Genomic DNA, 17,977 nt, shown 5'->3' with positions numbered 1-17,977 from the left:
ACACAATTGATAATCAACTGAGTTCCTTCATAGAAAAAGAACATTTATGAATAGTTATTTACACCATTCCAGCCAGCACCCTAAATTTATAAAACACAACATTCCCAAGGGGCAATTTATCAGAGTTAGCAGAATGACCAGTGAGGATCATTCATTAGCGAAAGAGTTTACATATATTAAAAAACTTTTCATGGATAGGGGTTATGATGAAGACTTGTTGAATGAACATGTCAAGTATGTTTGGGATAGGAGAGAGGTTTGGTATCCACCTATTCTGAGAAAAGCACTTATGACTGTTCCAAAAGTTAATGATAAAAATAGTGTCTGAAGAAAGGCATTTGTGTTTTGATATGTCTATGACTATAGAAGGGGGTATCATCCGTAATGTTATTGAAAGAAATTGGAAAATTGTCGAACAGCACCATGAGTTGTTGAAAGCAGTGAGACCAAGACCTAGATTTGTGTACAGGAATTATCACAATTTAAAGACCTTGTTAGAGAAAGGTAGGGATCTTGCAACTATTGACATAATACCTACTAACAAACCACATGGGATGTATAAATGTTATGGGAGCATATGTAGGCATGACTACTAGATGCCTATATATTAGGATCAGAGAACATATAAATAGTATAAAAAGAAAGGACAGTAAGAATGCCCTTTACAGACATAGTATGGAATGCATTGGTTTCAACAAGTTTTTATTTTCTGTCTTAGAGCAGGGAAAATTAAGTTTAAGAGGAGGCAATTTTAAAAATTACTTGGAACAAAGGAAGACCAAATGGCAAATAAATTTGAGGTTGGACAAAACACCAGGTCTGAACGATGTGATTAATATTAAATTATTTTTAAAGAACTGTAGAGTTTATGTCAAAAAGTGAACTCAGTTGATTATCAATTGTGTTATTTTTAATTGTTTAATATTCAGTTGGTTTAATTGGATGCTTTAATTGTGTTTTAATTATGCTTAGGGTATTTAAAGAAGGTTGCATGTATGTTTTTTACATTTCTGATGAAGTCCTGCTGACAAAAGCGTTGATTAAAGAAGGTTTACGCTAATTTACTTTTGGTGTTTTTTGACCATGGCAGTGTTTTTTTGTTTTTACTAGTTTTTTGTTTGACTGTGCACTTTCTGCTATATGTACTGTAAACAAGTACACCACAATATCAAGACAACCTGTTCCTATAGATCCCTGTCATGACACATGATGAACATATGTCCTGTAAAACCAACATAGTAACTCATGGTGATGGATATATCAGTCCTGTGCCTACAGGCATGCATCCCCAATGCTGTAGAGTATGGCCACATGAACAGCACTTACCAAGGCATCCATTAATGCTGGCAGTAGGAATGACTGCCTTATGCTATGCATACTACATAACTACAGGTCCCCTATGGGGACTACACATATATCAATGGCTACACCTTCTGTCCTCTATCTGTGCCTGTATTGTATGGAAAACCCTTATAGCTGTCCTTTTGAACATGGTATGGACCATTTTATTTGTACCTGATACCCCAGTAGTATACAGTCTTTAGCTCTGTGTCATACATTCACAGGTGTCTGCACATCCATAATATCTAATGGACACCAGGATCTGGACAGTTTCATCCCTGCTAAGTACTAGAAGTACTTATGAATGCGCCTGTTGTGGGGAGGTGATGCTGACGAGCCATTATGGGGTCTGGAGTTGCAGACAGTGATCCATGATATAAATGCTTTGGGAGGCTACAATCACACATTATAGCAATGCCATAAATGTGTTAGCAGCATACTACACTATGCCAAGGGAAAAGGCAAATTTCTTCTTCCACTGTGAGGTTTGCCACTGGAGCTTTCTGAAAGTAGTAGGCTGACAGAGCCATAGAAGTTTTGGGTGTCCCTGCAAGAGGAACAATAGTTCTGGCATCATCTGGCATCATCTCTGGAGGAGTTGACACTGGCTTGTGAATGGTCATACCATGATATGTCTCAGTGGATGATGAACCAAGTTAGTTCCAGGCTCGTCAGTTTCTGTACACCGGAACTGCACATATATGTTGATATATCTTGTTATATGTACAACAGGTATCCAGCCACATCGGGTTGGTGACAGAGGGAAGGTGAGATTATATGTTAGATCGTCCACAGACCTTAAGTGTGCATGCCACTGAGACATGGTTTGTGCAAAGGTTCTCATGTTCATGTTGATGTGTTGTTTAGTATTCAGAGAGTGTGCCACTGCAACAGTGATACCTGCAGAGGCTTCGGTAGGACAAGCAGATGATGCTGGCACCCATATGGAGGTTGATGATAATAATAAGACATAGATACCTCAGTCACAGTCCAATGACACTGTCTTTCTCCATCCTGGTTGGAAATCCAGCCAACTGTGGTCTAACCCACATATGAACATGAAGCTATACAGTCTGAGTGCTCACCATCCCACATGAAGGATGGATCCGTATGGCTCTGACCACTAGCAATGCTCCCTTTGTGGCTGCTGCAGTAGATAGGTTTACTGTATCTGAGGTGGGCATACCTATCACTTCACAGCTGCAGTGACATCCAGGCAAAATCTGTTTCAACCCAGTCAAACATGGAGCTGTGTTTTCCATGGCATTCAAGATGACAAAACATCCAGGGACACAGTTCTGATTGGTTTAATGAGGTCTGTAGTGGTACTTGCCACTTCCATATCTGTTTGCAAAAGGAGGATTTCCATTGCCACCATCAGTGTCCACACTGGTTTAATGAGGAATGTGGTGGTACTTGCCACTTCCATATCTGTTTGCAAAAGGAGAATTTCCATTGCCACCATCAGTGTCCACACTGGTCCACACTGGTTTAATGAGGAATGTGGTGGTACTTGCCACTTCCATATCTGTTTGCAAAAGGAGGATTGCCATTGCCACCATCAGTGTCCACACTGGTTTAATGAGGAATATGGTGGTACTTGTCACTTCCATATCTATTTCCATATGGAGGATTGCCATTGCCACTATTACTGTCCACTCTGACAGTATTGTCCAAGGTCAGGCTATGATATGTACCAAGGGTTAACAGGTATGGAGTCCATCATGAGGTACACAGTCCTGACCTGTATCTAGACATGTTCAGTGCTATTCCACCCTTGTTGGTGACCTTGACACTCAGCCTCCATTGGCAGGACACTTGCTGAGCAATCATACAGTCACACACTATCCCTGTCATTAGGGATCCCAAGTACTAGTATAACAAGCCAACATAGTGGATTGGCTACAGGTCATGGTCACATAGTAACACCCCTTAACCCTGTTTTAGAAGATCATTATTTCTGACAAAGGGTAACCATAACCCCAAGACTCCCATCACTGCCCCAAGCCATAGTCATGTAGTGGTATCCCATCCCCCTTGCAGGATGAAACTGTCTGTGATGCAGAGTACCTGGCATCTTCAGGCCCCCAACTTTGCCTCCTGTGATAAGCCCTATCACCTGCTGAGTGTAGACAAACAAGTCTCACTGTATGCCTAGCCACTGCTGCACATGATAAGAACTGTAACCTGCTCCACCCCCTCTTATATGTGGTAAACATGGGAATGTCTTGTGGGCAGTGACCATGCACTGACCTGCTCTCCATGATAGTAGTAACATGTGCTTTGTGTATGACTATGTTGTTATCTATGAATCTGCTCCAGTGTCATGAAACTAGAGATGCCAGAACCTGTTCCAACTTCTTCTTTCGGCTTTTTCATGGTTAGGGGTCGCCACAGCGGATCATCTGTCCGCTCATGATTGGCAGTGGAGTTTTACGGTGTCGAGTTGCCAGCCTGGTGCCCAACCTTCCACAGAAGGCACATACACGCACTCACTCATGCCTAGGGCCAATTTAGAGTGTCCAATCCACCTACATCATGTCTTTGGGATGTGGGAGGAAACCGAAGCACCCGGAGGAAACCTACACGACCACAGGAAGGACATGCAGACTCTACACAGAAGGCACCCCAGCCGAGGATCAAACCAGAGAACCTCTTGCTGTGAGGCAGCAACACTAACCACTGCAACACCGCAGTCACCCAGAACCTGTTCCAACTAACACTCCTTAATTCCTTAGGTACTGGCTCACTTCAAAACGCAAAGTATGATCTTCTTCAACCAAATGGATTTACATGCTGCATTTTAAAGTCAAAAGTCTTAACATGTTTCTTTTTAGGATCAAAACACTATTAAGAGAAAATAGTAAAAACTCAGTTCAGAAACGAATTGTGAGTATTAATGATTTCAAAACTTAGTTGGCAACACACTGTGCTATTACTTTTGCAACAAAATACTGTACAGTGCTAGTGTATGAATGGGGACTCGGGCTAAGATTCAAAAACACATAATGCAATGCACAATCCTATCTGTAGCAACACTCCTCAGTGCATTATGAAGAAGAGATTCAAAGACCACCAGAGCCCAGTAGTGCTAAGAAGGCTCAAGCATGAAGAGCTCCAACAATCGTTCTTGAGAAAATCACATGCGGACGCAGAAGTCTGGCAGTACATCTAATGCAAATTAGCCACATGTACTTCTCAGAGAGTTTTATTGAGACCAGAATAGCCTGTGTGTGTGTGTGTGTGTGTGTGTGTGTGTGTGTGTGTGTGTGTGTGTGTGTGTGTGTGTGTGTGTGTGTGTGTGTGTGTGTGTGTTTATGTATACAGCTGTCTTGGTGTCTGGGTATGTGTCTGAGCATGCATATGTGTTGCCAAGTGTGGTGGGGGTACATGTTTTTGAGGTACCAGTACAACAGCATTGCACGGCTTGGTAGAGGCACACTAGCATGGTAACTTCTAATTATGCTGTATTCAGTTTGCAGTTTCAGTGTTTGCTCCATGCAGCTCTGGCATGTCTCTGAATTACATTTTATCACTGTAGCCCTACTAGTGCTCCCCACCAAAACCCTAATAGTGCTATGGCAGTAATTTTTCACTACATAGAGATTATGAATTTTGCAGCTTTACTCTAACTCTTTCTGGAGAGGGATAGAGAATGAATCATTTAGGAGAAAGAAGGGTAATGTAGCACCTATTCTTAAATCCAGATCTCTGAATGGGGTGGACCTTGTTGTAGAACAATGATCCAACAATCATGTAGGGTTCTTCAGCAAAACTCTCCTCATCTCTGCACCAAGGATTTGCCTCTTACTTCATCGGTAATACCATTCACTTGTAATTTATGAGGAAGCACATCCCCTACTGCTGTTTTTCTTAGATAAAAAAGAGGAAAAGGAGGCTAAGACAGGCTAGAAATCAAAGGAGCTCAAAATATACCCAGGGATTAGGAAGTGAAGGAGCATCAAGAATATAATAAGGATCTAAAAGCTACAATCAGGGCAAATCAGCACCTTAAACAAATCATTTTTAGTTACATTAGAAACTAAAAAACAATAGTGAGCAGTGTTCTGAAGTTATCCAAAATGGCACCACACACAGACACAATAAACATAGCAAATATATCAGCAGACAAATGTACTGCAAATTGTAACCCTGAAACAAACAGCTTAATTCCACAAATGTACAAATCATTTACACCTTCTATTATCACAAAGAAAAATCCCAAATCTCTTAAACTTGCCATACCTCTCAACTGTCCAGATTTTTGCAGGATGCCCAGATTTTTGCCTCATATCCTTGGTAAGTCCCTCATAAAATTTGTGGCCTTTGGGCAAAGAAGTGTGGACTGAAGTCACTAAATAATGACAAACATTTGAGTGTCAGACGTCATGACCTTCATAAAATGCATGCCAATGCAAAACCTGTTAGTATTGCAAATCTCTGTTTATAAGAATAATAATTAAAATCTGTACCTATTTTGGGTCTTTGTACCCCCATTAATTTTGGTTTTGTCCTGATTTCTTGCTCTAACAAGTTGAAAGGTATGAAACTCCCTAATATCACAAAGGAACACATACTGAATGTGCTCCCTAAAACCAAAGGTACTTTGTCCAGGGGCTTGATAATTTACTTGGATGCATAATAAATAGTGCCAAATATGCCCTTGTGATACATCTCCTTAAACTGTTTAAACTGAGCTTTGCTCCTGAGGTATGGTCAGTGGTGAAGGAACAGGGAATCAGGTGACAGATGGCACACTGCTCAGTTATTATTCCTTCACAGACACTTCAGATGCTTGTGTATAGTGAGGAGTAAACTGAATGAATAATGGGAGGGTGAACTGAATATGAATAATGGGAGGGGTGAACTGAATGCATAATGAAAGGGGTGAACTGAATGGATAATAGGAGAGGTGAACTGAATGAATAATGGGAAGGGTTCCCTGATGATAACAATGGGACAGGGCCAAAACAGTTACATAAAAATATTGATGATCAGTATAACTTTTATCATACATTGCAATGAAAGCACATTCATGTAAAACAAATGGCTTTTCTAACAACCATATATGTAAAGGTATGAAGCAATCTAAGCCAGACATAACAGGGCTGCAGAAAACCACTTAAAGACAGAAAAGTAAAATATACGACTGCAAACTGATTTTTCTAAATCAATGTCAGCCTGCACTCCACTGGCAAACATATGCGTGGTGCCATCTTCCTCCCAATAGTAACAGAAATAAATATGTATGTTACACACATCACAGAAACCATCCAAACAGGACACACCACGAGAACTCTGATTTTTCGACAAATATCCTTTATTCCAACACGATAACAAGAATGAGCGCTTTCGCGTGCTTCTTGCACGCTTCTTCAGATACAAATTACACTATCTAACCTAGTTCCTTATATACTTCTGTTGCTTCTAATCATCATTGAACTATTAAGCAATCAGTCAATTCAACATCGGTTAATTAGTAGATTGATCAATGAAGAAACTTTCAAGTAGGCTTAGAGTTTAACGCGTGCGTTAGACACAAACTCTAGTTTCTCCCTGTCTTATACCCTTACTATCATGTTGCTTATTCTTACACATATTCTTTCCTCTTGCAATGAAAGAGGAAATCTTACGAATACCATTTCTAATATAAAACATATAAAACATTAACAGAAACATCTTGGTTATCTAGTGCTCTGCTAACTAAGCAATAAAATCTCATCTTAAAACCAAAATAATTAATAACATGCATATACAAAAAACGCTGCTGGTGCAAAACGTCATATAAGCATAACTTGTACCAAGTGAACTTTCATCAAGTCTGTACATATAAAAAATAAAAAATAATAAATAAAACAATATACCTTAAATACTGTTTATACATATAAATACATCGACTGAGTCAAAGAAATCATTTGAGACTTCACCTGAATGGCATCAACATTGCCTACAAATTTGTGCGTGTTGTATAACAGTCTGATCACATAAGTAAACAGAAGAATGAATAAGCAAATAGACTGCTCTCAGAAGATTAAAACAATATCTGGCTATCTGCATGGCATGTAGTTAATTTCTAACTTCTTGTCTGCGATCCCATAAAAGAATCACTCATTAAATCCATAACTCCCGTGAACCTGTATAGAAGAACCATCTTCCCTATGCCAGTTATGGTTGTCATATCAGTTTCTGAATTTCTTATTTCCTACTAAAAGTCATGTTTTCAAACCACCTTTGAATCAACATAACTGATACTCAGGATATGACGTTTGCCCCCTCCCCCAAAATTTAAACAGACGTCTAAACCTTCCTTGCATAAATGCTGCGCTGTTAGCGCTGTTACATATAACAACCTCATTGCTTAAGTCATCATAAATAACTTAAAAGCAAACCAAAACATCAAAACAATCATTCACCCATATTAGTGACAGGTCATAATTATCAATTCTCAGTGGGCTCTTTTGTATTAGCTAGGATGAAAGCATGTGTTTCTCATTATTGTTCTATATTCCCCTTTCCTCGTTAATATTATTGTAAATATCAATTAATCAAGGAGTAGCTGTAATATCTAGTATAACTAAACCTTATGCATCATAGAACTTGTATAGGGAGTCTTCAAACTAATCCATCACTGTCAAACATCTCTATTGTCTTTCAAGTATTATAACACGAGCTTCTATGAGTCATACTAAGGATGTTGAACAGCATGTTACTTTATGTTACACATATATGCAAGCATAAAAATACACATGCATGTGCACACAAATGCACACATAGATACACACACACATATGCACACATGTACACATATATATATATATAGCCCACAAACTGACATATAGCTATAATAATTTACTACCCTGGCTCCAAGTCCATAATTGACTAATCTACTATTCCTATCGAAAAACAAACTCTGAAGTTAGAAACAGCCTAAAAAGTGCCTTTGTACAGTGTATGCTTAACTGGAGACTGGAATATGGTGCCTTATGGCTATTTATCAAAATATTTTTAAAAAATGAATGCTGTCAAGAATGAAGCCTTGTATATAAATAACTAGCAGAGTTCACATCTTACAACAAGCTCAGCCAGCCCCACTCATTTATAACTTCACCCCCCTCTCACCCCCTAAATGGCCCATCTCAATACCGGAAGATTGCCAAATTCCAGTAATAATGGCCACACAGGTACAAAATGCACTCTCTAAAGCCAAGAATACAGCATCCATGGGACCAGATGACATCCCGGGCTGTGTACTACATGAACTACAATATGAACTGGCACCTCACCTAAGTGTCATGTTTAATCATAGCCTCACCTCAGGTTTCATGCCCACTGAGTGGCGCAGAGCTACAGTTATCCCAATCCACAAGGGGGGATCCACCTTGGATCCCGGAAACTACCATCCCATCAGTCTGACAAGCCTTATCTGCAAGGCCATGGAGCGTATTATCATGGAACTTATAAACAAAGACATTGGCAACCTTCAAACACTGGACCCCACCCAGTTTGGGTTTGTGAAGGGCCGATCTTGTCTCCTGAACCTGATTGACTTCTTTGAATCAGTCTCCAGAGCCATGGACAAGGGTAAGGTGGTCCACACAGCCTATCTAGACCTTGCCAAGGCCTTTGACACCATCCCCCACTCTGGAATCATAGATAAACTTACTAAGTTGGGCATTAATCCCTATGCACCCAATGGGTTGCTAAATGGCTTACTGATAGAACCCACACTGTAAAAGTAGCCGACTCCAAATCCAGCTCCAGACAAGTGACAAGTGGAGTACCTCAGGGTTCAGTCCTGGGGCCGTTCTTGTTTGGCATCTACTTCTCTGAAGTACAGGTCAACACTAAGGGACTCTGGCTGACAAAGTTTGCAGATGACTGCAAACTGGGAGCCATTATTGAATCCCCAAATGATGTGGATACTCTACAAAAGGGCCTTACAGAAACAGATGCTTGGTGCCAGAGCCATGGGCTCAAGCTCAATGCCAAGAAATGTATTGTTATCCCTTTGGGAAAAAACATGTATCCATGAATTACCATATAGGTGGCAGTACACTAAACACAGAAAGTGTGATAAGAGACTTAGGGACACAGGTGGACAGTGGTCTCACCTTCGATAACCACATCGCTACAACAGTCAGGAAATCCTTCTATGTGGCACACCTCATCACGAAGGGCTTTTCATCCAGAAAAAAGGAGGTCATTGTCCCACTGTACTCATCCCTCATTAGACCCATTATAGAATACAACGCCCCATTTGGTATGTACCTCTCAAGACATCTGCAGCAACTGGAAAGGCCTCAGAAATACCTCACTAAAAGAATCACAGGCCTAAAGCAGATGCCCTACGCTGACCGCCTTAAAAAACTCCAGCTATACTCTGTCGCATATCGTCTACTCAGAGGCGATCTCTGCTTAACATACAAGGCCATGTCAAACCCAGAGCTGTTGGACATGCTACACTTAAAGAAATCCCAATCCCTCAGAGCTACACGCTCCAGGGATCTAAACCTTGTCATCACAATAAACAAAACATGCTGGAGGGATAGGTTCCTGACCCAGAGACTCCCCAGACTCTGGAATAGATTGCCCATACATGTCAAACAGAGTGCCTCTTTGGACCTCTTCAAGAGGAACCTTGACGACTGAATGGGAGAAAGGAAATTCACCCTAGGTATCACGTCAGTCGCCCTGCTAGACAGGGGTCCAGGAAAGTAAATAATGTGGGAAGAAATATCCAGGGAATTGTTATGGCTAGGCTTGTATAGGCCCTAGGGCTGAGAGCCTAGTACCAACCTATGAACCTATGAACCTATGAAGATAGCACAGTAATAACCATTTTGAAAATCACTCAAATAAGCTAGGACTCAAGAAGCTATAGGGTTATAGATGTTCTGGGATATATTTTATCTTTTGTATCCTTTATCCTACCAGGATAAACAAGCCTAATAAGAAAGAAAGTACCTTAGATTGGATTCTCATAAATAATTATCTCCAGACATATAAATCTGGAACCCTCCCTGATGATGTAAGTGACCACTCACTAACCTACATCATCAAGCTTAAATCCAATCTACCTAACCTAACCATATCTAGGACAATCAGAACCAAGAAAAACTTCAACCCCAATCTCATCCCAAGGGAACTAAGAGCATGTAACTGGCCTCCCTTAAAATACCTCCCACTGGAGGAAGCTGTTAATTACTTTAATTCTAACTTCCTAGCCATACTACACCACCATGCACCAACACGCTCTATAAGAATGAGAACTAAATCTGCCCCACGGCTTTCAAAAGAAACCAGGCAAAAAATCAAAATCAGAAATAAATACAGGAATAAATCTCGCTCAACTAAAAACCCAGTAGATCAACAAAACTTCAGGCAACTAAGAAACGAAACTAAAAAAGCTGTACTGTCTGACAAAAGAAACTACTACCTACAATTCCAGCAGACCCACCATAATCAACCACAAAAGTTCTGGGCAAGTATTAACCAATTGCTACACCCAGGTCAATCCATCACACCAAACCCACAAGGCACAGACCAAGAGAATCCCAAGCAGACTGCTAATGCCATTAATACCTTTTTCACTGAGGCCATTCAAACCCTTGCCAGTCAGTTATCCACTCAGGACTTACCTATATCCAACTCTATCACTAACCCCCCCCCTCCATTTCTCTTCCAACCAGTCCCAACTACATATATTCTTACCCTTATCCAAAAACTGAAACCGTGCACTCCTTCAGCAAACCAACTACCCGCTGAATATCTACAAAAGGCAGCCAAATCCATCACCTATCCCATTTCCATTCTCATCAATAGAACCATCAGTGAAGGACACATCCCTACAATCTGGAAAGTATCCCATATTATCCCCCTTCACAAGGGTGAGAACTCTACTGAACTCTCCAATTACCGTCCCATAGCCCTACTTTCTCCCTTAGCAAAGATCATGGAAAAATGCATCCACAGACAATTGCTAGACCACCTAATCCAAAATAACTTACTTTCAAACTCTCAACATGGTTTCAGACCTTCCCACAGCACTACTACTGCCCTCCTTTCCTTTTACTGACTGTATTAGCAAAAACCGTAACCTCAATATGCTTTCCTCTGCACTGTTTATAGATCTGTCTAAGGCATTCGATATGGTAAATCACCAGATACTTATAAATATCCTCAAATCCCTATCACTAGATGCACTAGCTATAAAATGGTCCCAGTCCTACTTAGATAACAGACAACAGGCTGTGCTTTGACATAACATTCTATCTACCCATCTGCCTGTTAACATTGGTGTTCCTCAAGGGTCCATATTAGGACCTCTCCTGTTTTCTGTATTTATCAATTACCTTCATCTAGCAATCCCCCAAACTACATGCATACAATATGCAGATGATTCTACACTTATATGCTCAGCCACATTTATATCTGAACTTCACTCCCTTACCCAAAATGTGTTTAACACAGTTGAACAATGGTTTACACAGCACCATCTCCTTCTGAACCCCAAAAAAACTAAACTCCTCCTTTTTACTCCTACTTGTAAGCCCCCCCAATAGACTTCACAGTAGCATTCAATAATGGTACTGTCATATCCCCAGATCCAACTACCAAACTACTAGGTATCACCATAGATAACAACCTTAACTTCAACACCCATATTAACAATACTCTAAAATCTGTTAATAGAAAACTAGGCTCTCTCTACAGGATCAAACCCTTCCTCTCTCCTGCAGCTAGAAGAACTATTGCTCACACCTATCTAATTTCTACTGTCCTCTATGCCTCACCCATATACACTAATCTCTCTAAAAACAACCTTAATAAAATGGAAAACTCCTACAATAACATAGCCAGATTTGCTACAGGTAACCCTTTCAGAACCCACCATCTAATCTAAAGCAGCTAGGATGGCTTGAATTACAAAATCAGCTTAAATTCCACCAACTTACCATTGCCCACAAAACCTTTTACCATCCTACCAATACCCCTATACTAGCTACCCTCATTACCCCCTACAACAATCTAAAGACCTTACGATCATCACATAAACTTCTTGTAAATATTTGTAAATCAAACAACAGGGCTGGGGACACTCGTTTCTCTATTACTGTTGGAAAATCCTGGAATCTTCTTCCTAACGAACTTTCCTCTCTTCCCTCTATATCACTCCTTAATACCAAATTGAAACTTTTTTTCAGAACACACTGGTTGTGCCCCTGTACTAAACCTGACTGATCAACTAGCTCTTCTTACTTGGTTCAACCTAACCTCCTCTTCCCAGTAATCAAGTTCCTTTTCTTAATAACAACTTACCTTGTCCTTCTATACTATTACTTACATCTTCAGAATCTCATTAAGGAGACTACTTTTACTAATATATTGTATCATTTCAGCTCCTACTTTTTCTTTATGACTATTGTATACTAATATAGTGTATAATTCAGCTGCCATCTTTTTCTTTATGATGTATTGCAACTACATTTTGTATTGTACTAATTGTATCTGCATATTTTGCACTATGTTATGAACAAATTACCTCTTTGATTATTCTCTGTACTGCACCTGCAATGTCTATTGTATACATTAATTTTTGTATATGTGATTTTGTTTGTTTCCTCAGAGCTTATCTCCCCGGGTATCTATTGAAAATCCAGTTAGACTAGCCCGGTCAACAAATGTAAAATAAATAAATAAATAAATATTTTATCATAGGGTCCTAGGAAGTTACTAGGCTATTGGCCCTGAGGCCTTTACAAGCCTAGCCAAGAATTTAGCCCATATTCCAACAAGTCAGCACCCTATGCCAATGTCCAGCAGGGACATAGATGGAATCCCAGGGGAGCATTTTCCAAGCCTTTTAATCAAAGGGTGACCTAAACAAAAAACATGAGTAAAAAAGAATTTCAATCTTTTTTTTCTTTCAAGGAAGATATAACTTGTACCCAAGGCTTAATGCTGAAAGATGACAAAATAGTAGCTCACAATAAACTAACAACCTATTGTTGTCGGATATACAGGTCCTATCTGGGAACTGCCTGCCTCCTTACCCCCCACCCCGAAAAAAAAAGCCTATGCATCCCTCTGGTGTTAGTTTGGGATGAAAGCAGAGGTTCAAAATGCTACAGCCATGCATTCCAAGTGACTGCTTGCCTCCTTATTCCTCAACCCAAACTGTCAAAGGCAGCTAAGTGTATGCATGCCTGAAGTGTGACTGTAAGGAAAGTGAAAAAATAATAATTACAGTAAAATGTATTCACCTTTGTTGGTCCTAGATACTACACTGCCCCTACACAAGCTGTAGTATCTTTCTCTCTACACCTCTGAGGTCTATGAGAATAGTAAAAGAAACAATGACCACACTGTCTTCAGCCCAAACACAAGCTATAATAACCTCATGTGCACACCTTTAAGGTTTGATGGTGATGAAAATTAAACAGGTAATAACCACACAATCCCCACCCCCATACACACACATGACCTGAAGCAGCTTTCTGTACACACACATCCGAGCAGGGCTGGTTTTAGAATGGGTGCAGATGAGAGAAGAGACCATAAACAAACTTTACAACAAAAGGAAGAAACTGTTGCAGAAAAGAGGAAAATCCCAGGATGCAAAAAAACCCCCTTACAAGCCTCAGTAAAAGCTGAGATCCCTCATAAAATCCTCCAAAGCCAGTTATGAAAATAAAATTGCCAAAGATTCGAAAGACAACCACAAGGCATTCTATAGTTATGTCAAGAATCTAAATGGTAATGCTCAAATCTGCTCTGAGCTACAACAGAATGGCATTAAATATACTGATCCCAAGGATATTGCCAATATCCTGGCAGAACGATTCAGTGCCAACTTCACCCCCCTCTCACCCCCTAAATGGCCCATCTCAATACTGGAAGATTGCCAAATTCCAGTAATAATGGCCACACAAGTAAAAACTGCACTCTCCAAAGCTAAGAATACAGTATCCATGGGACCAGATGACATCCGGGGCTGTGAACTACATGAACTACAAAATGAACTGGCACCTCACCTAAGTGTCATGTTTAATCATACCCTCACCTCAGGCTTTGTGCCCACTGAGTGGTGCACAGCTACAGTTATCCTACTCCACAAGGGGGTATCCACCTTGAACCCCATGAACTACCACCCCATCAGTCTGACAAGCCTGATCTGCAAGGCCATGGAACGTATTATCATGGAACTTATAAACAAAGATATTGGCAACCTTCAAACACTGGACCCCACCCAGTTTGGGTTCATGAAGGGCCGATCTTGTCTCCTGAACCTGATTGATTTCTTTGAATCAGTCTCCAGAGCTGTGAATGAGGGTAAGGCGGTCCACACAGCCTATCTGGACCTCGCCAAGGCCTTTGACACAATCCCTCACTCTGGAATCATAGATAAACTTACTAAGCTTGGCATTAATCCCTATGTCATACGATGGGTTGCCAACTGGCTTACTGACAGAACCCACACTGTAAAAGTAGCTGACTCCGAATCCAGCTCCAAACAAGTGACAAGTGGAGTACCTCAGGGTTCAGTCCTGGGACCGCTCTTGTTTGACATCTACTTCTCTGAAGTACAGGCCAACACTAAGGGACTCTGGCTAACAAAGTTCACAGATGACTGCAAACTGGGAGCCATTATTGAATCCCCAAATGATGTGGATACTCTACAAAAGGGTCTTACAGAAACAGATGCTTGGTGCCAGAGCCATGGACTCAAGCTCAGTGCTAAGAAATGTATAGTTATCCCCTTTGGGAAAAAACATGTACCCGTGAATTACCATATAGGTGGCAGTACACTAAACACTGAAAGTGTGATAAGATACTTAGGGACACAGGTGGACAGTGGTCTCACCTTCGATAACCACATTGCCACAACAATCAGGAAATCCCATGTGTCACACCTCATCACTAAGGGCTTTTCATCCAATAAAAAGGAGGCCATTGTCCCACTGTACTCATCCCTCATTAGACCCATTATAGAATGCACTGCCCCATTTGGTATGTACCTCTCAAGACATCTGCAACAACTGAAAAGGCCGCAGAAATACCTCACTAAAAGAATCACAGGCCTAAAGCAGATGCCCTATGCTGACTGCCTTAAAAAACTCCAGCTATACTCTGTGTATTGTCTACTCAGAGGCAATCTCTGCTTAACATACAAGGCCATGTCAAACCCAGAACTGTTGGACATGCTACACTTAAAGAAATTCAAATCTCTCAGAGCCTCACGCTTCAGGGATCTAAACCTTGTCATCACAATAAACAAAACATGCTGGAGGGATAGGTTCATGACCCAGAGACTCCCCGGATTCTGGAATAGACTGCCCATATATGTCAAGCAGAGCGCCTCTTTGGCCCTCTTCAAAAGGAACCTTGATGATTGGATGGGAGAAAGGAAATTCAACCCAGGGATCATGTCAGTCGCCCTACTAGACAAGGGTCCAGGGAAGTAAGTAGTGTGGGAAGAAATAGCCAGGGAATTGTTATGGCTAGGCTTGTATAGGCCCTAGGGCCAATAGCCTAGTACCAATCTATGAATCAATTAACCTATTATCAGCTTTATCCTAACAAGGTCATATCACCACCATGTTCAGCTTAAAGAGCATAATCAGAAAATGAATACACATTTTTTTCTTCTCATTTTTCTCCAACCAGCAACAGCTTTTGCCAAGGATGATTAAGGGAGCCCCCTTGATCCATTTATACAGTCTGGTGAGTGGAACCCTCAGACTCCTAGAAGATGTCTGAATGTTCTGTGATATATTTTATGCATTACTTTTTAAATATAATTACTTGTTATCTACATTTTTTACTGATACTCAGAAGAATAATGTATGAGTCCTAGCATTATTGGGTGTGTGCACAGATAAAAATTACTGATTTTTTTTACACATGCGCACATACAAGTATAAGCCATAGCAATAATAGCTTTGTGCTTATTTCAGCAAATACCAATACATTGCGCGACACCAGATCAGCGACTGCTGTTTAGCAGTCATCAAACAGCTGTCGCTTGTTCGTCTCTAACACATATAACAAGAAGGCTTGAGGTTTCGCTCAGATGCTTTAATACATACAAACACATCAGGATGGATAGCAGCATCATTAAACAAACTAGCTAACAGACAGAGCTTACATACATACATGCTTACATCGCAACAGCTAGCTACAGAATAGCAGTCTAGCTTGCACATAATCAGTATTTATACACTTGTGCAAGCACTTGGATAGCTTCTTAAAAGTATATATCCACATACTGATCTACATCCTCCCTCTTAAAAAGATTGCCCTTTTTAAAAACAATATCAGAGCTAGACATGCATTCCTATATACATTAGAAACAAAACACAATGTTCATGCCCAAGTTGCTTCATATCTGCTACAGGATATAGAGATTTGACCATGTCTCCTAACATAACAGTTAGGACCAAATTTAGCAACAGGGACAGTCTGCGCTGCACAACCCATATCAGGAAGTTCTGGATTCGTCACAGGAACTGGAATATTCTCTGGAACTTCCTCTGGAATTGGAACACCGGGCAACTCACTCTGAGATAAAGAATCTTTCTCACAGGCTATCTGCTGTAGTATAAGCTCAGACACCAGTCTTAAATGTTTCCGATTCCACCTAAAAGTTGCTCCTTCTGATTCTGTAATGTACAGTCTCGGCTCTAGACCAATATTCGTCAGAACACCAATTCGATCGTAACCTTTGGACGTTTGCATCCTTATCCTTACCACTTCTCCCTCTCATAACGGATTGAGTAGTTTACTGGTCTTATCGTAGTAGGACCTCTGGGATAGGTGCTTCCTCAACAGATTGGTTTTCACTGATCTGTTGTTCTTGATACATGGAGCCAACAATTGACTACTGATTGGTAATGTTGTTCTGATTGTCTCGACAGAAGTCTCTGAGCAAGTGAACCAAGATGTTTATCATTAGGAACATTTCTGAGATTCAAGAAATTCAGGAAAACATCACTATTATCTCACTTTGACTTCTCTAGTAACTGCTTTGCCCTTTGAACTGTGCATTCTGCCAAAACATTTAACTGCGGGTACTCTGGACTACTTGTGGCATGAGTAAAGTCCCATTCTTCAGCAAATCTTTTGAACTGTTGGCTTGTAAACTGTGTGCCATTGTCAGAAATAACTTTGTGCGGACTACCATGTACTGCAAATGACGCTTCATCTTAGTAATGACAGTACTGGATGCTAGGATAGGAAGTAAGTCAATCTCAAACCAATTGGAGTAAAAGTCTACTAGCACCAAATAAAGTTAACCATTCCATTCAAAGATATCGGTGGTTACTGTCGACCAAGGTAGTTCTGGAATCTGGTTAAGCTGAAGTGGTTCCTTCTGCTAATGTGGCTTTGTACTATTACACACTGAACAAGATAAAAGTGCTCTCTTAATGTCTTGTGATATAGAAGGTGAAAATACTAATCCTCTCACCCTTCTTTTGGTTGATTCAGTTCCTGGGTGACAACAATGCAAGATAGTAATGTAGTCTGGTTACAAAGACTTTGGAGCAATTACTTTCAGACCTTTCATTATGATACCTTTGTCAGCCAAAGTCTCATCTCAGTATGGAAAATAAGGTTGCACTTCTTGAAGTAAACA

General features: G+C 40.5%; 1 protein-coding gene across 1 annotated transcript in view; it reads right to left on the bottom strand.

Annotated features, from left to right (window-relative positions):
* LOC122793970 (sodium- and chloride-dependent transporter XTRP3-like) overlaps positions 1–17,977 on the bottom strand; it is a 438,952-nt gene that overhangs the window by 44,135 nt on the left and 376,840 nt on the right. The gene's annotated exons all lie outside the window — the stretch shown is intronic.

Source organism: Protopterus annectens, chromosome 2.part1 (genome assembly GCF_019279795.1).
Source record: "Protopterus annectens isolate FY-2018-M chromosome 2.part1, PAN1.0, whole genome shotgun sequence".
Taxonomy (NCBI): domain Eukaryota; kingdom Metazoa; phylum Chordata; order Ceratodontiformes; family Protopteridae; genus Protopterus; species Protopterus annectens.
Note: the sequence above shows the minus strand (reverse complement) of the source record. Positions and strands in the feature narration are given on the sequence as shown.